Here is a 22,632-nt window from a genome sequence, read left to right as displayed (position 1 = left end):
CAGAATCCCATGGACAGAGGAGCCTGACAGGCTGCAGTCCATAGCATCACAGAGTCGGACATGATTGAAATGACTTTAGCATGCATGTATCTGCTATAACATGATCACAAACACAAATTTAAGCACTGAACTGGAGTCATGCAGATGACAAAATATGTTCATGAAATACTTTTATTATCCTTAAAATGAAAATAAAACATGAAAAATTGATAGGGCAAGAAAAGAAAAAACCTGCATCAGAATTCAGTCTTCCTATGTAAACTAGATATGTATCTGATAACAGTAATTGTTTCAATGATTATGTACTTTTCAAGTTAAAAAATGCATATACATAGACTGGCATAAACAGTAAAAATTTTCTTGCCCGTAGGCTTAAATATCCTATTAACTGTGAGATCTGGAACATATTTAATGTAAAAATTAAAAGCCTAGAGAACTGTTAATGTCCTTACTATTCATAATTTGTCCCTACTCCCGGGATGATACTATACAATACCTCAATAGAGGATTCCATTCTCTTCTATTTTAATAATGTTGTTATACAAATTAACTGGGGCTTCCCCGGTGGCACAGTGGTAAAGAATCTGCCTGCCAATGTGGGAGACACAATAGACATGAATTGGATCGCTAGGTCAGGAAGATCCCCTGGAGTAGGAAATGGCAACCCACTCCAGTACTCTTGCCTGGAAAATTCCATGGACAGAGGAGCCTGGAGAATGACAGTCCACGGGGTACGACTGAGCACGCACGCACAAACACACCCTGCTGGCACCACGGATTAACTGAGTCACTTTTTGTCCATAGGAGCTTCTGCCCCTTCCTTACATTCACCAAGACTCCCTCTGTGAACTAGGCTCAAGAACTGAATTGTCCAAAATGAACCTCAAAAGAATCTAATCTAAGTAAAAGACTCTGCCTGGTACTCTTTACTTTTTGCAGGGAATATGCTGGTGGATACTGCTGCCATCAGTCACCTGTGACTCATTTTCAGGACTTCTCTGATCCAGAAGGGGAAAACACAGAAGACAGAACAAGGCCCTCCTTCAACAGACGCTAGACACCAGTCACTGCCACAGACTCATTTGCATTATTTTTGTCCTTGATCCTCTTATTTTTTTTCCCCTCTCTGCTAGCTGACACTTCTAAATCAGCACTATACAAAAGAACTTTCTGCACTAATGGAAAGGTTCTTTTTCTGTACTGTCAGTAGCCACTATACCAATACAATAGTCACTGGCCACATGTGGCTATTGAGAACTTCAAATATACCTAGTAGAAATGAGAAAATTTATTTTATATGATTTTAATTAAGTTTATATTTAAACATTAATAGCTACATGTGGCTACTGGTTACCATACTATACAACACAATTCTAAACGATTAGTAGACACTAGAGGCTTTTAGTCAGGGCATTCTGAATCCTTGTTTTGACAGTCTCCAGATACGATATGCAAATTTCTCCAAGCCAGGCTTCAATAATACATGAGTCGTGAACTTCCAGATGTTCAAGCTGGTTTTAGAAAAGCCAGAGGAACCCGAGATCAAATTGCCAACATCCGCCGGATCATGGAAAAAGCAAGACAGTTCCAGAGAAACATCTGTTTCTGCTTTATTGACTATGCCAAAGCCTTTGACTGTGTGGATGACAACACACTGTGGAAAATCCTGAAAGAGATGGGAATACCAGACACCTGACCTGCCTCTTGAGAAATCTGTATGAAGGTCTGGAAGCAACAGTTTGAACTGGACATGAAACAACAGACTGGTTCCAAATAGTTAAGGAGTACATCAAGGCTGTGTATTGTCACCCTGCTTATTTAACTTATATGCAGAGTACATCATGAGAAACGCTGGGCTGGAAGAAGCACAAGCTGGAATCAAGATTGCTGGGAGAAATATCAGTAACCTCAGATATGCAGATAACACCCCCTGTATGGCAGAAAGTCAAGAACTAAAGAACCTCTTGATGAAAGTGAAAGATGAGAGTGGAAAAGTTGGCTTAAAATTCAACGTTCAGAAAACTAAGATCATGGCTTCCAGTCCTATCACTTCATGGCAAATATATGGGAAAACAGTGGAAACAGTGGTTGACTTTATTTTTGGTGGCTCTAAAGTCACTGCAGATGGTGATTGCAGCCATGGAATTAAAAGACACTTCCTCCTTGGAAGAAAAGCTATGACCAACCTAGACAGAATATTAAAAAGCAGAGACATGACTTTGCCAACAAAGATCCGTCTAGTCAAGGCTATGGTTTTTCCAGTAGTCATGTATGGATGTGAGAGTTGGACTATAAAGAAAGCTGAGCACCAAAGAATTGAGGCTTTTGAACTATGATGTTGGAGAAGACTTGAGAGTCCCTTGAACTGCAAGGAGATCCAACCAGTTCATACTAAAGAAAATCAGTCCTGAGTGTTCATTGGAATAACTGATGTTGAAGCTGAAACTCCAATACTTTGGCCACTTGATGTGAACAACTGATTTATTTGAAAAGACCCTGATGTTGGGAAAGATTGAGGGCAGGAGGAGAAGGGGACGACAGAGGATGAGATGGTTGGATGGCATCACTGACTCAATGGATGTGAGTTTGAGCAAACTCCTGGAGTTGGTGATGGACAGGGAGGCTTGGCATGCTGCAGTTCATGGGGTCACAAAGAGTTGGACACAACTGAAAGACTAAACTGAACTGAAGATATGATACTAATTAATTCTTCAGATACTGTCAAAAGTTAAAAAAAAAAAAAACCAACAACTCATAACCAATTATGGGAAAAGTCATTTGGTTATTTTCCATGACAGATTCAGATTATGAGAAATAAGGAATATAATAATCCTCACCGTAGAGTTTGTCTATGTTTTAATCATCAATGTGTGATCCCCACAGTCTGCTATGGTGACAAATAATCATTTTACATAAACAACAAGAAAAGCCTAGCATTAGAAGTATTATTACCATCACAAACTTCATATACAATTCTGGGCCACTGAACAACAGTGCAGATAGTGATTGATCACACCTCCAGAAGATAAATGATCTATCCTTTAGCTTAGACTGAGTAACCAGAAGGGGTACTGATAAAATGGAAAAAAAAAAAAACAAAACCCTGCTGACAGCCAAGAATTGACACCGACACAGAAACCACAACTTTTAGAATGGATTTCCACTAATTTGCAAAAGAGAAAAACAAGCTGCAGCCCATGGGGTCACAATGAGTTGGACACGACTGAGTGACTCAACTGAACTGAAGTCATCATATGGAACATGGATTATCTGAGGTCAATTCTGTTCAGTCCCATCTGACCCATATAGAATGATGTGGGCATGCACTCATGTGTTCTTAAGATACGCCCACTTACTGCTCCACCAACTCTTTAGTTTACAAATTCTCTCTTGTGTACAAATGCCTGCCAAGACCAGATACCTAGTGAGCACTAAGTACATTATTGGGGATTTTTTTTATTGATGGGCTTTAACATACAAGACAAATGAAGCACTTTCTTCAACAATTCGATGACATGGGGGACAAAAAAAGAAAGAAATGGGTGGTACAACTGTTATAAGAGGCTTAACAGACTTAACACATGTAATATGTAGACTGTGTTTAGATCCAAAGTTGAACAATTTGCCCTACTCTATAATGGGGTGTGTTTATATAGTAGGATCCATGCTAACTTGAAATGAGCACTAACTCAGTTGACCAATATCCTCTATGCAGTCTTCCTTCCAAATAAAGGAGGCAGACTGGAAGTCTCTTCCCTTAATGGAGGACAAAATAATGGAAGAGCACATATTCTAGTCCAGTTTAATAGTATGAACTTGCTGAAAAGTATTATATGCACATCATGGTTTTCTGGGTAGAAGAATGAGAACAGGGTGGGATCTGGACTTTCAGAAATACTTAAATCCATACAGATAAACGTATTTTCAACCCAAGAGAACTTACCTTAGCGTGTACCTAAAATAAAATGTATTTCAAAATCAGCCTTTACCTATATCGTCCGACTCTTTGCGACCCCATGGACTGTATGTAGCCTACCGGGCTCCTCCGTCCATGGGATTTTCCGGGCAAAGGTACTGGAGTGGGGTGCCATTTCCTCCTCCATATACCTATATAGTGTATACTGTATACCTATAGAGCCTTTACCTATATAGTGTGCCCAAATTGATAATAAAGGAGATAGTCTAAACTCTAGTACCAATAATTTATAAACATTCAAAATGCATTTTTCTCAACTGTAAAACATGTTTTCCAAAGAGGTAAGTCATTTTAAAATAATGTGATGGTTAGTGACCCTTGGCTGACAGGAATGATACAACAGTGAACACAGCTTGCCCAATGCTGTGCAGAACCAGCCAAAGGGAAGAATGCCAATGTGTATAGTAGCTCCACAACACACTAATTTGCCATCTACACTAACAATTCTACAGCACATTACAAGGATGTTTCTGAGATATATGAGATGAACTAATTACATACATTTCCTGTGTCAGAAGTCAGAAACATCTAATTTAGAGTCAGATAACAATAGCAGCAACAACAAATATATAAAACTGTTATAGTCACAAAGACACTATACCAGGTACTTCATTTCTATATTCTTATTCAACCTTCATGGTTACCCTGCTTGCGTGACTTTTTTAAACCTTATTTTTCAATGGGAAAACTGAGGTACAGAGAGTTGAAGCGATGGGTACAAATAAATCACTGCTAGTAAGTGACAGAGCTAAAATTCAAGAAAGTTTATCTGATGCCAAACCATCTGATACTGCATCCCAAGGAAAACAGCAACATTAGTAAGCTGATGCCAAACTGGTAAACTAAAAATGTACAAAGACACAATCTATATATACTATGCATAAAATTTTCCTAAACTGATCCATTCAAAGTTCCAGATAGTAAAGGTTTTGATGTTAATACAATGAGGCCCTACTTTTTTTTTAAACATGAATAATAATGGTAAGGATCCCTTTATTTAATTTGCATACCAAGAATTCACTGTGACCAGGTACAATATGAGCAAATGAATCACTTGACTACTGTGCAATATCTAGTATTGTCCTTGACGATCCCTCTAGGGTCTAAAACCTGGTTTCTCTTCTCATCCGACACACATACATACACACACACACACACACACACAACCTGGTTTCTCTTCTCTTCCTACACTCACACACACCTGGCAATTTTTAATGCCTTTAATTTGAAATTATCTCACCCATTTAAGTTTACTGAGTTTTCTTTCTGATCAGTGTCATCTTTCACCTTTCTACCCTTCAACCGTCATCACCATATACTTTTCTGGCAATCAAGTACAATCTGTTACATTTCTATGTCCCAAAACATAAGAGTGAAATTGATACTACTATAGACTGCTATCCCAGTTCTAACAAAATATGCATAAAGTACTATCATCGTCCAGATTTATACAGAATATGCCTGCAGGGAAATTCTGAGAGTTCAATATATGCATGCTTGATACGTAGACTAATTGGAAATTCCTGCAATGAGAGTAATTTACCTAAAGTTTATAGCTCTCACTGCTCTTCTTAGCATCACTGTGTGGGTTTCATGATGAATTATTAAATTTCTCTCTCCTTGTCACAAGTAAGTCACTCAGCAAAACCACACCTGCTCTCCTGAGCAAGGAGAGTATTTTATAATAAGAAGATGTTGTTTCAGCAAGCATCAGAAAGCAAAATACTTAATAAGATTTGTAAGAAGACTGCTTTAGTAACTGGAAACTATAAAATTATACATTCTGCAATTATCTCAAAAGTTCAAAAAACAGGAAAATATTCAATTAATTAATGCATTACGTTCTCAATTATTTCAAAATAAAACATCTACTACTGTCCCTTAGGTATCTTCAACCCATGTTCGAAGAACTTGTGGAAATATACTATCATAAAATTGTTAAAAGAAAGTCGATTTCCTTTAGTTTGCTCTTCTGCATTCTACAGAGTAACAGTAAGCATGGCAAACTCCAAACATTATAAGAGAGTTTAAAACAAAAAACAAAATAAGAAAATGGAATAGTAAATAGCATTCAAATTAAAAGCTAGTGCAAATCTGTTCTTAATACAAAAATGTAATGGAAAGGTGGTGTTGATGGAATCCTTGGAAAAATTTCCAAATAGGACACAAACCGATGACCCTTCCAAATACTCATTTTCCTTTTCAGGGAACAGATAGGAATAACAGATTGGCCACAGTTCTTAAGCATGAATGACAAGATTGCCACGGCCTTTCCCTATTTGTACTAGAGGGAAAAAAAAATTGTTTAAGAAAACTGCTTCCTTATTTTTTTCTTGCTATTTTTTGGAATACATACATATTAGCAAGAAATTTGCCCCATGATATGCCACATAAGAAAAATATTTGATACTGTAATTCGATTTCAGCACAGGTTCATAATACCAAGAAAATAAAAGGGTCAAAACTTTTCAAGAAAAGTCCCAAGAGTGACAGTCCCTTACCTGCTATTCTGAAATCCGAAATGTCTTAAAAATACAGATTTTTGGTAAACTCATTTGACAGCAAAATTTGACATGCACTAACTCGAGACTTTATGTGACTCTTCACATGATGTACTATAGAAATATTACATGTATTTGAGTAGATGATGTTGCCCCGGGATCCCAAAAGGGGGATTACTTAATAAATGTATCTGCACTGTATTCTCTCTGTAGAAATCTGAACAAATTCTGACTGTCAAATCAGAATTATCAATACAAATGCAGAAATGCAGATCTGTCCTCCCTGCCTGCTTTCTGGTACACTGCAGTACACCAGGTGTGTGCTTGGACGCATAACCGTCTGAATGACTGAAGGTTACCACGTAGAAGTGACAGGCTTAGAAGCTGTGCAGATAGTATTAGATATTGTTTGGGTTTTTAAGCAATGAGGAATAAACAACATAAACACTTCTGACTGGTCTTTGACTCTATGTAGGGAAGACAGCACCAATATGGGGACTTCTTAAGACAGTGAGACTCAGATGAGTAAAAAAAAAAAAGACAAAATCTAAAAGTCTTGTCATTTTTTAAGAACTCAGTGACACCAACGCGTGTTGTGTGTTAAGTCGCTTCCGTCATGTCTGACTCTTTGCGACACCACAGAATGTAGCCCCCCAGGCTCCTCTGTCCATGGAATTCTCCAGGCAAAAATACTGGAGGGGACTGCCATTTCCTTTTCCAAGACCAATATTCATACCAAAAATCACTCATTATAAACTGAGAGAAAGTGTTAACCCCCATTCACTTCCCACACCATGAAGCCAATCCATATTAGTCTGTGTTTAAGTTACCAAAGAAATTAAAATGATAATGATCATATGAATATGCTACCTAAACTTCTTTTAAGTCTTTTCTGGTACATAGGAAGATCCAGCCTTTTCACTAGAATGCAGGCTCTATGAGAGCAGGAAGTTGTTGATTTTTGTTTCAAAATCTCTATCAGCTACTTCTGGATTTACAGTATTGATTTCCAAATGAGTTAGTTTTAAAGAAAAATTCTATATGTTGAACTTATTTACTGATTCATTTAAATATAATTATGACATATATGGGGCAAATTCCCTTTATGCTGCCCCCTCTCTAATTCCATTCTCTTTCTCTACACAACCAAGCTTTTTCTGGTAGATGAGTTCACATAAAGCACCTCTAATTCTTAATCTCCCATTAACCCCTTTTACCAGTCTGGTTTCCACTCTTGGGATTCCACAGTATGTATCAAGGTTACCTAATGACTTTCTTGTTGCTAAATCTAGGGGCCACTTCCTTCTTCTATAACATTGTGTCTAGCACTTGGTACTGCTAACCACATTCTTGAAGTTCTCATTTCTCATCTTACACCAAAGACACCAAGTTCACTGGTTTTGCTTTTGTCTCTTCTTCTGTCCACCCCTCTAACATTTTACCATTCCACAGAGTTTAATCTTTGCTCAGGGATTTTGTCTGTTTTGTTCATTATTATAATCCCAAAAGTTTCTCAATACTTGTTAAATGAACAAATGAATAGTCCTTAACTTTCCTTTCTCCACATTCTCTCTGGAAGACCATCTCCACTTCCACATCTTAGGCTAATATTCGTAAGAACGATTTTACTTCATCCAATCTTTTCTACAGTGTTCCAAAGCTTTATCTCCAAATGCCTATAGAAACCTCCGTGTGGATGCACCAAAAGCCCGCTGAACTAGACGCCCAAGTTGGAACTCATTTCCTCCTCTCCTCAAACCAGCACTTCCTCTAAAATATTACCTGTAAAACTAGCCACGTGACAATTTCCTCATTCCGTGTCAGTCATCAAATCTAACTGATCCTACTTTCTCAGTTAACAGGAGACAGAATCAAATCTGCCCATTTCCCACCACCCCCCCCCCAATTCTCTCTGCCATTGTATACAGGAAAAAATTAAGGGGAAGGTTCCATTTAGGGAAGATCCTATAAGATAATCCCTAGTTTCATTTTAGAAGAAGGCAAAATAGTTTTGACCTCTCTAATAAGATTTCTCATAGGTCTTCTTTATCTCCAGACTATAAGGACTTTCCCAACTTGCCGCTAAAAAACATAGGGCGCCACTGCATTCTACCCACACAGAGCAAAAGGATTCTGTAAATACCTGCAATGCTGCCTGGAGAGAAATCCAGGCCTTAAATTAAAAGCACATCCCACTACAATATAACTGTATTATTTCACACTTTGGAAATTTCCTTCTAAATTTTTAAAATGAAAATTCTGTCTCAATGCCTACTGTATCTACCATCAGTCTCCTTATATTATTCTTTAATAGAAAAGAGTTTTTGGTAGCAGTTCTTCTTGTTAACTCAATAAAAATAAATCTTAAGGGATGTCTCTGGGGCTTCCCAGGTGGTGCAGTGGTAAGGAATCTGCCTGCCAATACAGGCGACGCAAGAGATATGAGTTTGATCCCTGGGTCAAGAAGGTACTCCTAGAGCAGAAATGGCAACCCCACTCCAGTATTCTTACCTGGAAATTCCATGGACAGAAGAGCCTGGTGGACTACAGTCCAGGGGGTCACAAACTGTCAGACACGACCGAGCACACACAAGGGACATCTCCACTGCTGCTAGGCCTTTAACCACCTGACCTCAAACCCTGTTAAGCCCACCTCATCTTGCCTTCTAGTTCCCTACACTTAACTTGGTTCACAGCTCAAGTGGCCAGCAGCAGAATTCAACTTTCCTCACTAATCCCAGCACCTGATTCACTGAACAAATATTATCAGTATGGGTTTTACTGATCTGTGATTAAGTTAAATTTATACCCATTGTAACGACAACAAAGAAGAGACAAAAACCTTATATGTAAAACCTACATAACCCTCACCACTTAATATATACCTTGTCTGGCAAAGAAGTATCTCCAGCGCTTCTAACCACCCACTGAACAGTACTTTTTTCATTTTGTCTTTAAAGTTTGCATTTGTGAGGAAAGTCTCCTTTGTGAGATTTTTTATAACTGAAAAAAATTTTTATGGGAGAAACAGGAAAACAGAATGAAAAGAACTGATATTTATATTAAAAAGTGGTTCAGAAAAACACTTAGAGAAAGTAAACGGTTGAGAAAAAGCAGGATGGTCATGGTATTTTTCTTTTTACTTTACCCCCAATTCTCTGGAAGCAAGTTAAGAATAGAGGGTCAAAGGCAGTGTCTGTATCTTGTGAGGGGAGACATATGTTAAGCTGCACACAAGGCACTGAGGGCTGAGACAGAGTTCCTATTATCAGGCAGAGCAGAGAGATCTAAGTGCTACAGCAATGTTATAAACACAATACTACTAGAAAAATGGAAGGGCAAGTAAGTGGGTCTGGGGAACAAAGAAAGAAATCGGTTTAGAAGCTGCATTGTGAAGGAAAAGTAGGTCATTCAGGCAATGAGACAGCACGTATAAGGACTCAGAGGCGTGAAAGACCGCGTAGAACACTGGATCCCTGAAATTCTTGGTCACTGCTCTATATCCAGAACTTACGACAGTGCGCGCTACTTAATAGGTTCCAATTCTAAAATCAAAGATAAAAGGCAGTGTGTAAGCTTTTGATGATTGTTCCTAATTCTTCCTATGAAGAACTCCCTATAATGATATCTGACAACTTCTTTACCATGGAATACCACAACAGTCTTGTCCCACATATCAACCCCTACTTCTAGGAATGGCCAAGCTGTTGTCATCAACAGTATCAAGACAGTACCATGAGGAGCCAAACCTTACCTGTCTTCACCGCCACCCTCCCTCGGTTAACCTGGAGAGTAGCTTTAATATCCTTCCCTATTGAGATGAAAAAAGTATCAGTTCCTTTCCTACCAGTTCCAATCCAAGAGGAAATCTGACCCTCAAGGTGTAGTGACTTCAAGTTACTAAAACAGGTCTAACTGCCGAGAACGTTGCATGCCTTCATTCATACCACTTTGTTCCCCCCTCCCCAAAAAGCATTCATCAGCTTGCCTTACTTAAGTATAAGGGCCAGATATGTTCTCTCAACTCTCACAGTACAGCTTTGAAGGTGGGCTTGCTGATGATTAAATGATAGAGCCACTTAGTAAATCATATTCTAAATTTTAAAGACAATTTGAGGGGGTGGCCTCTACAGAGATGTTTATAAAGTAGCCCCTAAATACAGCACTACATTCTAGACCAGAGGCTCCTGTCATCATGTCTAGAATAAACCTGTCCTGATAAACTAATTCAGGAAAGGACTCACAGGGTAGCTTTCAAGGTGAAAGTACTGAACTCTTGTCTGATCCATTTATGAGTTGGTGTGATCACTCACCTAGAGCTAGACATCCTGAAATGTGAAGTCAAGTGGTCCTTAGGAAGCAACACTACAAACAAAGCTAGTGGAGGTGATGGAATTCCAGCCGAGCTATTTCAAGTCCTAAATATGATGCTGTTAAAGTGCTGTATTCAATATGCCAACAAATTTGGAAAACTCGGCAGTGGCCACAGGACTGGAAAAGGTCAGTTTTCATTCCAATCCCAAAGAAAGGCAACGCTAAATAATGCTCAAACTACCATACAATTGCACTCATCTCACATGATAGCAAAATAATGCTCAAAATTCTCTAAGCCAGGTTTCAACAGTACATGAACTGAGAACTTCAAGATGTTCAAGCTGGATTAGAAAAGGTAGAGGAACCAGAGATCAAATTGCTGGATGACAGATAAAGCAAGAGAGTTCCAGATAAACATCTACTTCTGCTTTACTGACGATGCCAAAGCCTTTGACAGTGTGGATCACAACAAATTGGAAAATTCTTCGAGATGGGAATACCAGACCACCTTACCTGCCTCCTGAGTAATCTGTAGGCAGGTCAAGAAGCAAGTTAGAACCGGACATGGAACAACAGACTGGTTCCAAATTGGGAAAGGAGTATCTCAAGGCTACATACTGTCACTTTGATTATTCAACTTATATGCAGAGTGCATCATGCTAAATGCAGGGCTGGATGAAACACAGCTGAAATCAAGACTGCTGGGAGAAATATCAATAACCTCAGATATGCAGATGACACCACCCTCATGGCAGAAAGTGAAGAACTAAAGAGCCTCTTGATGAAAGTGAAATAGTGAAAAAGTTGGCTTAAAACTCAACGTTTAAAAACCAGATCATGGCATCCAGTCCCATCACTTCATGGCAAATAGATGGTAGAACAAAGGAACTACTGACACATTTTATTTTGGGGGGCTCCAAAATGACTGCAGCTGGTGACCGCAGCCATGAACTTAAAAGATGCTTGCTTCTTAGAAAAAAGGCTATGAAAAACCTAGACTGCATATTTAAAGCAGAGACATTACTTTGGTGACAAAGGTCAGTCTAGTCAAAGCTATGGTTTTTCTAGTAGTCATGTATGGATGTGAGAACTGGACCATTAAGAAAGCTGAGTGCCAAAGAATTGATGTTTCTGAACTGTGGTGTTGGAGAACACTTTTGAGAATCCCTTGGACAGCAGAGAGATCCAACCAGTCAATCCTAAAGGAAATCAGTCCTGAATATTCATTGGTAGGACTGACCTTGAAGCTGAAACTCTAATATTTTGGCCACCTGATGCGAAGACACGACTCAATGTAAAAGACCCTAATGCTGGGAAAGATTGAAATCAGGAGAAGGGAACGAGAGGACGAGATGGTTCGATGGCATCACTGACTCAATGGACACCAGTCTGAACAAACTCCGGGAGATGGTGAAGGACAGGGCAGCCTGGTGTGCTGCAGTCCATCGGGTCGCAAAGAGTAGGACACGACGGAACGACTGAAAAACAATTTATGTAGGGATAAAGGATAACAGAGGAAGAACACACGTAATAATGAACGCACAGTCCTCAGAACTACGTGGTAAATGATGAAAAAGAAACGACTCATGATATTTTGAAGAAGCAGTCACAAAAATACTTCGCCGGAAAGAGGAATTAGAGGAGAACTTCCACAGCTTTTTAATAAGCCAGGGTTTATTAATCTCACACCTATGGTTCGGGGCCCAGGCACTAAGAAAGGGGCCTGTGGCCCCGAACCAAGGACTCGAGAGGCTCCAAGTGATCCGCGCCCAAAACACACCTCACACGAAAGGAAAGGGTACCCGCGCTGGTGCTGGATTTCACAGTAAAAGCCAACGCGGAGAGTGAGTTCCAGGAACCTCCCCTGTCCCCGCAGGCACTCTCCATCCCACCGCGCAGTCTCCATCCCACCGCGCAGTCCCCATCCCACTCGCTGGGGCTCTTCCGCCCGACCGACACTCACAGTCCAACCTCGCGGGCCACCGCGCGGCGGGAGACCCAAGCGCACCCGAAAACCGCCCACGGCCGTACCAGCGAGCCCGCACCTACTCCTGGGCCCCCTTCATTTCCCACCCGGCCTGGCAACCTGGAACCCCAACTCCAACTCGCTGCCTGCAGCGAGTCTACGGACTTCGGTAATTACCTGGAGCTCCACCGCGCCGCCATTACACCGGAAGCACGTCACTTCCCTTTCCCGGGCCCCGCAGTAGGAAGAAGGCGGAACGTGAAATACATACTAACCTGAGGCTAAACTGACTCTGATGCGTTATAGTATTAACTTATTTTAAACATTGTTTTGTAATACCAGATTCAGAGCCGTCGATCCGGCCACACTTTTCCCTTCCCAAGACAGCGACAAAAGAAACACAAACTACAAAACCCATAATCCACCGCCAATGCAGGCGGAAAGGAGGCGCTCAGTTGTAGGCTGAGAAGGCAGCAATGCACGACGGGAATTATAGTTCTTCTGGATAAGGAGCATAGAGTTCGCTCTGGAAGCTCACGGGCAACCTAGTTCTGTCTTAAGATTTTTTCAAGTTTACTGTAAACTTAATTCTCTGCAGTTGACAAAAAAGGAGACCTTAGTGTAGCCACTTTTCTGTGAAAATCTTAAGGAAACAAGACACCTTTTTAGACTTTTTACAATAGTTAAACCAAGAACCAAAACAAAAATGTTACCAACTGTAACAAATGTTAAGTGCCTACCAGGTTACAAGATTGCAAGCCTAAGTCAATAGGAAAATATTGGACCACCAACAGAGTGAAGTAATGAGGAAGAAATTAATTTTGCAGATAAGATGATGCCTCTATTTTAGGTAAAGGTACCAACCAGCTGGCGAGACACAGGAGAAAATTTTCGGACTGACTTGGAAATAGAAGTCTGAGGTGATCAGTAGAAGCATTTTCTTAATCTTGACTTTTCAAAAGTTACAAAACATAAATGTTAAACTACTTGTTACTGTTTTGGAAACTTCAGTTCAGTCAGTCCTGTCCGACTCTTTTTGACCCCAAGGACTGCGGCTCGCCAGGCCTCTCTGTCCACCTCCAACTCCGGGAGTTTACTCAAACTCATGTCCATTGAGTCGGTGATGCCATCCAACCATCTTATCCTCTGTCGTCCCCTTCTCCTCCCACCTTCAGTTTTTCCCAACATCAGGGTCTTTTCCAATGAGTCAGTTCTTCGCATCAGGGGGCCAAAGTATTGGAGTTTCAGCTTCAATATCAGTCTTTCCAATGAACACTCAGGGCTGATTTCCTTTAGGATGGACTGGTTGGATCTCCTTGCAGTCCAAGGGACTCTCAAGAGTCTTCTCCAACACCACACTTCAATTCTTTGGCGCTCAGCTCTTTTTATAGTCCAACTCTTATACCCATATATGACTATTGGAAAAACCATAGCCTTGACTAGACGACATCTGCTTTTTAATATGCTGTCTAGGTTGGTCATAACTTTCCTTCCAAGGAGTAAGTGTCTTATAATTTCATGGCTGCAATCACCATCTGCAGTGACTTTAGAGCCACCAAAAATAAAGTCAACCACTGTTTCCACTGTTTCCCCATCTAATTGCCATGAAGTGATGGGACTGGATGTCATGATCTTAGTTTTCTGAATGTTGAGTTTTAAGCCAACTTTTTCACTCTCCTCTTTCACTTTCATTAAGAGGCTTTTGAGTTCCTCTTCACTTTCTGCCATAAGGGTGGTGTCATCTGCATATCTGAGGTTACTGATATTTCTCCCGGCAATCTTGATTCCAGCTTGTGCTTCTTCCAGCCCAGCGTTTCTCATGATGTACTCTGCATATAAGTTAAATAAGCAGGGTAACAATATACAGCCTTGACATACTCCTTTTCCTATTTGGAACCAGTCTGTTGTTCCATGTCCAGTTCTAACTGTTGCTTCCTGACCTGCATACAGATTTCTCAAGAGGCAGGTCAGCTGGTCTGGTATTCCCATCTCTTTCAGGATTTTCCACAGTTTATTGTGATCTACACAGCCAAAGGCGTTGGCATAGTCAATAAAGCAGAAATAGATGTTTTTCTGGAATTCTTTTGCTTTTTTAATGATCCAGTGGATGCTGGCAATTTGATCTCTGGTTCCTCTGCCTTTTCTAAAACCAGCTTGAATATCTGGAAGTTCACGGTTCACGTATTGCTGAAGCCTGCCTTGGAGATTTTTGAGCATTACTTTACTAGCGTGTGAGATGAGGGCAATTGTGCGGTAGTTTGAGCATTATTTGGCATTGCCTTTCTTAGGGATTGGAATGAAAACTGACCTTTTCCAGTCCTGTGGCCACTGCTGAGTTTTCCAAAATCTGCTGATGTATTGAGTGAAGCACTTTCACAGCATCATCTTTGGGGATTTGAAATAGCTCAACTGGAATTCCATCACCTCCACTAGCTTTGTTCGTAGTGATGCTTTCTAAGGCCCATTGACTTCACATTCCAGGACATCTGGCTCTAGGTGAGTAATCACACCATCATGATTATCTGGGTCGTGAAGATCTTTTTTGTACAGTTCTTCTGTGTATTCTTGACACCTCTTCTTAATATCTTCTGCTTCTGTTAGGTCCATACCATTTCTGTCCTTTATTGAGCCCATCTTTGCATAAAATCTTCCCTTGATATCTCTGATTTTCTTGAAGAGATCTCTAGTCTTTCCCATTCTATTATTTTCCTCTATTTCTTTGCACTGATCACTGAGGAAGGCTTTCTTATCTCTCCTTGCTATTCTTTGGAACTCTGCATTCAAATGGATATAGCTTTCCTTTTCTCCTTTGCTTTTCGCTTCTCTTCTTTTCACAGCTATTTGTAAGGCCTTCTCAGACAGCCATTTTGCTGTTTTACATTTTTTTTTTTTTTTTTGAGGGGGGAGGCGGGGGGTGGGGGGAACTTACCTTTCTTATAACAACTGTATCTTAAAAAAACAAACAAACAAACAAAAAACTGTATCTTAAGTTCCTCAACCATGTATAAGCCAGGCCTAGTTTCTCCAAGACTGAACTATTATAATTTTAAAGTTCTGGTACTCCTCAAGCCTTTCTAGAAATACAAAAGTAAAATGATTATGGATGAAGACACAGGAGCAGAACAGCTTATGTTTAAATCACAAATCAATTGATATACTCATGGATGATTGCCCTTAGGCAGGTTACTTCGCACTGTGGGACCATTTCCTGATCAGTTAGATTGGAACGAAAATAGTCCCCACCCCCTAGAATAGTTTTAAGGATAGTATTAATTGATACCTTTGATGCATTTGTGATAATTCCTACTATATAATAGTATTATCTATCCTTTTTTATATTTAAGATATTCGGCATAGTTTAAGGTACATTTTCGCGAAGGTACATTTTGATGTCTTAAAATATTTAAGTGGATAGATTTCAGTTCTACTAATATGTGGTATAGGAGATGAATGGTAAACATTTGTATCCATATCTGAAAAAAGCACAATACCACCCCTACAATTATTGATCAAAATAGGAAAGAACCAAGGGGAGCTGAATGGAACTGGGAAAGACTAGGTTTATCATTTGTGTCCTCAAGGAAGCAAACAGTGATAGAATTAAGAATGTAAAAAAAAAAAAAAAAGGTAAAAGGAGAAAACTATCAATAGATGGGATAGAGGTAAGTCAGAGCAAAGATGAAGAGTCCTTCCTTGGAATAAAAATGGCAAGGCCTTTGCAGCACAGTCTTGCTTAGTCTTTGGCTGGAGTCTCCCCAAGAAGCCTGTGACCTCAACTCAAAATCTGAGGCTGTCATTCAGTCACATTTTTTGTAAAGAGGCAAAAGGCCTTTTATTGAAGAGATATCTGAGCAGCACATTTCTGCATTTGTCACATTCCACCCCTTGCATGTAGATTCACTCTCCATACACATTCACAGAACTGTTTTCTTCCTGAACAGAAACTTCAAAGACAGAAATTTGTGGGACAAACTACAGTTTCCATCTTTGCAGTTGGTCTGTGCAGGAGCCACAACTGAACTCATTACTTAATTCTCTTCACTATTTATTCTAAATTTTCCTCTCTTTTATCTACCACCTCCGCTGGTCTCGATAATTAAATTGCTAACGTGAAAACCTTAAGTGCTGAGAAACTTGAGCCTCAGGTAACAATCCCTTTCTCAGGCAGATGTTGTTGTTCTTGTCCATTTATAGTCACTGTTGGGCAAAGTAGAGGTTCCCGAGTGGGTCACCTTGAAAAGTGAAAGTGAAGTCGCTCAGTCGTGTCACCTTGGTATCACACATATTCTTACTTGCCCCAATTGAAGCCTACTTACTGCTGTTGATCAGAATTAGCTTCTTCTGCCAGGGTGTTGACTCTTCTTCCTGCCTACTTGTCCCTGAACTCAAAAAGGCCAAAGTTCCCAGACAGCAGATGAAGCTTAGTTCAGTGGGACCTTTGCTCTGCCCCCTAGCAGGAAGACGCCACCTCTGGTGACTAGGACTTCTAATTCCACAAATTTAAAACTACAGAAATGGGAAACACTATGTCCATTAGTGGATAATTGGGAGGATGATAAATGGGGCTCTTCCTGTTTTAATCCATTGCTTTCTGGCCCCATGTATTGTTTCTTTTTGGGACCCTGAGCCATATCAAGGTCTACTGCATCCTGCGGGACAGCATCTCATCTTTCCAGACTATTGTCTCTTAGCAACTGCTTGAACTTCACTCTCAGCAGGCCATTCAGTGTTTTATTAGGCCACCAGCTTCTGGGACATGCAGCATGTGGTGCAACCAGTGGAGCTGTGGTCACAGGCACCCTCCTACACCAAATGTAATACTTCATCGGATGATGAATTGTGACTGGGTCTCCAGAATTTATGACCTAGTATGTTCAGCAAGATATATTTCACTTTGTACCAGTAAGTATCTCAGTGAGGTTCCCCAATGGCTCAGTGGGTAAAGAATCTGCCTGCAATGAAGGAGACAACAGGAGATGCAAGGGTTGCAAAAAGTTGAACACGACTGAGTGACTAAGCACAATGCAAGTGTCATGGTCAAGTACTCCCTCTTTAGCATAGCATCCCAGGACTTATTTTTCAAAGGTTGTACAACCTTGATCCAGAACCCCAGAAACCTGAACCATGATTTTCCTACTAAGGTTCCTATAAACTTCATAGTGCATCTTTTCTGGAAACTGACAATTCTAATGCCATAGGATCTGCCAATTCCTTTAGTCAAATTTAGGCTACTTGCACTAGAACTCATAAGAACTCACTAGCCCTTTCTTGTGCCAAGTTGCACCAGGTATTATGGGCCAGGAATGTAGTCCGAGGTCTGGAGTACCTTGTTTACAGAACCCAAAGCAGCCTCTTAGGTCTTGTGCTTTCTTCTTTATTGTAGGGGATGCAAGAGATGTTAGTTTGTGTTTTACTTTGAAAAGGATGTTCTAGCACTTCCCAGAATACTGCACTCTTAAAACCTCTAGTAAATAAGAGGTTTAAATAAATAAATAAGGACAAGGCCCTGATTCTTCATAGGGTTCATTTCCTACTCTCTATAGCACAAACCTCCAGCACACTAGCCACCTCTCGCTCAGTCTGTTATATCAGCATGATTTCATTGTTATAATGGATCTTAAGGACCTTATCCAGAATCTCCAGATGACCTAGATCTCTTTGGACTGTATATGAAAAAGGAGAGTTAATAGAGCTAGACTGTCAATACATGCGATTGTCAGTTTATTTCATGTGGACATTAATAATTAGCAATTTCATATGGACAATTATTTCTAGTTGTCTTTCTTGATCAAGGTAGAAAAGAAAGCCTTCTCCAAATCAGTGGCCACATACCGTGTGAAAGTGGAAGTCTCTCAATTGTGTCTCTGTTCGAGCCTATGCACTATAAAGTCCATGGAGTTCTCCAGGCCAGAAAACTGGAGTGGGTAGCCTTTCCCTTCTCCAGGGGATCCTCCCAACCCAGAGATCGAACCCAGGTCTCCTGCATTGCGGGCAAATTCTTCACCAGCTGAGCCACAAGGGAAGCCCACATACCCTGTGAAGTTTACCTAATTATCCTGCTTTAGCAGTACTACTATGCTTGGCATGGCAGTTGCAACTGGGGCTGCTACTTGGTTGAACTTATGGTAGTCTACAGTTATTCTGCTAGTTCATCTGGTTTCTGAAGGTGCCAGATTGTCAAGTGAAATGGAGATGTGATGGAAGCTATTATGCCTGTATCTTTTATTGCCACCATACCCTAGCATTGTGATTTATTGTTTTAGATTTACTCTCTTGGACAGAAGAGGCAGTTTTAAAGACTTATACTTGACTTTTCCCAAATATGATAGCTCTAACTCCACAGGTCAAGAACAATATATGAAAATTACTCCAAAGTATATAATTGGGGTTGAAGAGACATGATGTTGCTTCAAATCTTCAGGTATCAGTGTTAACTCTCACTTGTATCTAATAGTCCTCAAAATATATGGGTATTCCCTTTACCTGTGTACAGTTATTCAAATAAGTGCAAGTGAGTCCCTTTGAGAAAAGGAGGTCAAAGGAGTCTCTACAATATATACCTGATATGGTATTGCAGGGTGCTTCTTCATGAGACCCAGCTAAGTCTTCCACCAGTGGTTTGAAAACTGGTACAGGTACAGGAACTTGGCAAGAAAGTGTGACTGTTTATTAACAACCACCCTCAGCCTCCTGGTCATCCATTCCTTCTTTTAATCATGTGTGTGATCAACACTCGCATTGGCTGCCCAAATATTTTGCCCCTCGTGGTGGTGGTTTTTTTGCTAAATTGTGTCTGACTGTTTTGACCGCCTGGACTGTAGCCCACCAGGGTCCTCTATCCATGAGATTTCCCAAGCAAGAATACTGGACTGGGTTTCCATTTCCTTCTCTAGGGGATCTTCCCAACCCAGAAATTGAACCTGCCATCTCAAACCCATGTCTCCTGCATTGCAGCCAGATTCTTTACCACTGAGTCACCAGGGAAGCCCATATTTTGCCCTTACTATAACCATATTCTATTAACCATATTCACAATTCCCTCTTGGCTGCTTTCTTTACATTCTTGTCACTATAATTATGACTTCCTAGCTTCTGAGGGTTAAGTGTTGCTCATCCTCTATTGCTTCAGGGCCCCATTATCCTCACTGCTACTAATTAACCAAGTTCCATGGAAGGCTCTCCTATAGGCAACCCTGCACTGTAAATAGAAGTCAGCTTCGGATGTCTTTCTTTGTAATGCTGGTGTCTCTCTTACTAGCACAGTCCTGTTGGCCTTTCAGAATGACGTGTCCTCTGGGTCCTCCTGTGCAAAATGATTTTCTGGTAGGTTTTCTGGCCTCACATAATATATTCACTCCAGCATTTCCACTTCCCTGAGTTTTTTATGTCTTTTCTCCAGAGTCAGCTCCGGCAGGTCAGGCATTTCCTTTTCTCTCCATGAGCCATTACTTTCTCCAGCTGTCTGGGAGTCATCCTAGCCGCACATTTGCTTCACTCATTCAGAATAGAGTGTGTAATTCTGTATTTCAAGAGGATGTCCCAAAGTCCACAAACTCTCCCCATCTAGTATTATATCCCAGTGCTCTCTACCAGTGCAAAGTTTTAGCTCTCACACTGCCATATTGTGCCAAGTACTAATTGTTCCCATATACCACCTGGAATGGCCTCTTTTTTTTTTTTTTTTTTTGCCAATCAGGAAGTGAGGGGTCTGGTTTCAAAATCTCAACTTACCACTTGCTTTTTTGGGTCCTTCCTGCTACTAATGTGCCAGTTGGGTCCTCCAAGAAGTGGAAAGGAGAATAAAAGGGGTGTTGGGGGAGTAACACCTGTGAAAAGAAAGAGCAGGAAAAAAGACTGAACAGAAGAGTCAACAGATCACAATACAGATCTGACAAAGTCTCTGAAATCCCAACAGTAAGATCCAAAGTGAAGATTAGCTCTTAGAAGAGTGTTGCATTGGGTGAAAGTCTAGGCCTTTATAGCACATTTTGCTTGGTCATTGGCTGAGACCACCCAAAGAAGGGCATGACGTGAGCTCAAAAGCTGAGGCCAAACCCGAAGGAGTTAATAGCTAGAGGCCAGTTTGTTTGGTGTGTTCTGTATTTCTTAATTAGCTCACTGCTATTGTAAAAACTGGGGCTTCCCAGGTGGCTTGGTGGTAAAGAATCTGCCTACCAAAACAGGAGATGCAGGAGACACAGGTTTGATCTCTGGGTCAGGAAGACCCCCTGGAGGAGGAAATGGAAACCTATTCCAGTATTCTTGCTTAAAAAACCCCTTGGACAGAGGGGCCTGGTGGGCTACAGTCCAGGGGTTGCAGAGTTGGACACACCTGAGCAACTGAGCACAGCACTGTAAGTACTGCATTGGAAAAACTGACAGATCAGAAGAGGGCTCATCCTTCCCTGGGTTAAGTTCATACAAGAATTTCAGAGATTGTAAGGAAAAACCTGGAAATTTGTCATTGCCCTCACATCCATAATAGATCCATTGGAAACATTGACTAAACTCATATGAAATATCTAATAGAGAATTTTTTCTCTCTTTCGTTTTGATGTTATTGGTACTATAGTGAATTCAGTCTCATTATTAAACAAGTTTCTGCTTCTCTCTGTTTGCCTGAAACTCTGTTTTAGACAACAGGCTAGTGATTATGTCATTAACAAATAGTAATCTCAGTGAAAAGCATTGCACTAAGTAGTCTGAACTACGGGTATTTCAAAGAAGAGTCTTGGGCACACTCTTCCAAGGTAAAATGGCTTAGGAAACTTTTGGACTGTACCAGTGCACCAAGTCAGGATTCCCAGGACTCTTTTCTGTCCAAAAGCAGACATATTTCATCAAAGCTAACTACTTGATCCAAGGCCCAACAAAATACGAGTTATTTCAGAAGACTTAATAAATTATTGAGGGAAATATTAATTTAGTAATTAATTCACAATATTTTGGCATTATTTTAGCATTTTATTTTTTGTAGATATATGAAAGAGCCATTTCCTTTTCTTCTGAAACCATTTCAAATCTTCAGTATAGTAAACTCTGCCTTTGGGATTTGATTCCTACTGATACATAAGCATTGAGAAAGAGATATTTTTACTGAGGCTCCTTACTTTCAATTTTTCTTTTTTTTTCAGTAAGAGTATTTCCTCCTTTTTACCTGAGTATAATTGGGCAAGTCAGCTGTGCAACCATGTCATACTTGAAGTGTTACGTTTGAGAATAATTCTCATTTAATTGTGAGTCGGGGTTAACTTTACCAGGTTAAAGTTACCAGGGTTAACTTTAAAAGCAGTGAAGGCCAACCAGCTGAGTAATAAACATTGCCATGGAGACCAGAGGACCTGGGGACACTGTACTGATCTGAGGACCTTTGCTAGTCCCTTTTTCGGTAAAGCCCAGATGCCATCTTGGAGAGGAGGGTTGGGAAGGGATAGATCTAGCATGTTAAAAAAGTAAGTAAAAAGTTTTAGTCACTCAGTCATGTCCAACTGTTTGTGACTACATGGATTGTAGTCCTCTGGGCTCCTCTGTCCATGGGATTCTCCAGGCAAGAATACTGAAATGGGTTGCCATGCCCTCCTCCAGGGGATCTTCCTGACCCAGGGATCAAACTCTGGTCCCCTGCATTGCAGGCAAATCCTTTACTGTCTGAGTCACCAGGGAAGGTTTACCTAAGTACCTGAGCATACTTAGGTTGCTTTTTTTTTGTTTTAGGGGAGTGGGAAGTACTAACCTTCAAGAGGGTGTTTAGAACTATGTAAGGGCAGTGAGGGTTGTCATCATGCTAATGAAAGCTACTGGCATTTTATGGAGGTGGAGGTGAGGAGGGGCAGGGGTGCTAAATGTCTGCAGAGCTCTAGGAAGCACTATCTCCT

At 40.5% G+C, this 22,632-nt stretch overlaps 1 protein-coding gene across 2 annotated transcripts in view; it reads right to left on the bottom strand.

The window, feature by feature from the left end:
* CWC22 (CWC22 spliceosome associated protein homolog) overlaps positions 1 to 13,082 on the bottom strand; it is a 62,418-nt gene extending 49,336 nt beyond the window's left edge. The window contains exon 1 of one of the 2 annotated variants that reach the window (XM_019969903.2): positions 12,935 to 13,082. The gene's annotated coding sequence lies outside the window, so the exon portion shown is untranslated. Of the gene's footprint in view, positions 1 to 12,864; positions 12,886 to 12,934 lie in introns of those variants that run through there. The other variant, XM_019969911.2, reaches the window with a different exon arrangement.
* Positions 13,083 to 22,632: the final 9,550 nt, after the last annotated feature.

This window comes from Bos indicus, chromosome 2 (genome assembly GCF_029378745.1).
Source record: "Bos indicus isolate NIAB-ARS_2022 breed Sahiwal x Tharparkar chromosome 2, NIAB-ARS_B.indTharparkar_mat_pri_1.0, whole genome shotgun sequence".
NCBI classification, from domain to species: Eukaryota; Metazoa; Chordata; class Mammalia; order Artiodactyla; family Bovidae; genus Bos; species Bos indicus.
The sequence above is the reverse complement of the archived record's forward strand: the minus strand, read 5'-3'. Positions and strand labels throughout refer to the sequence as shown.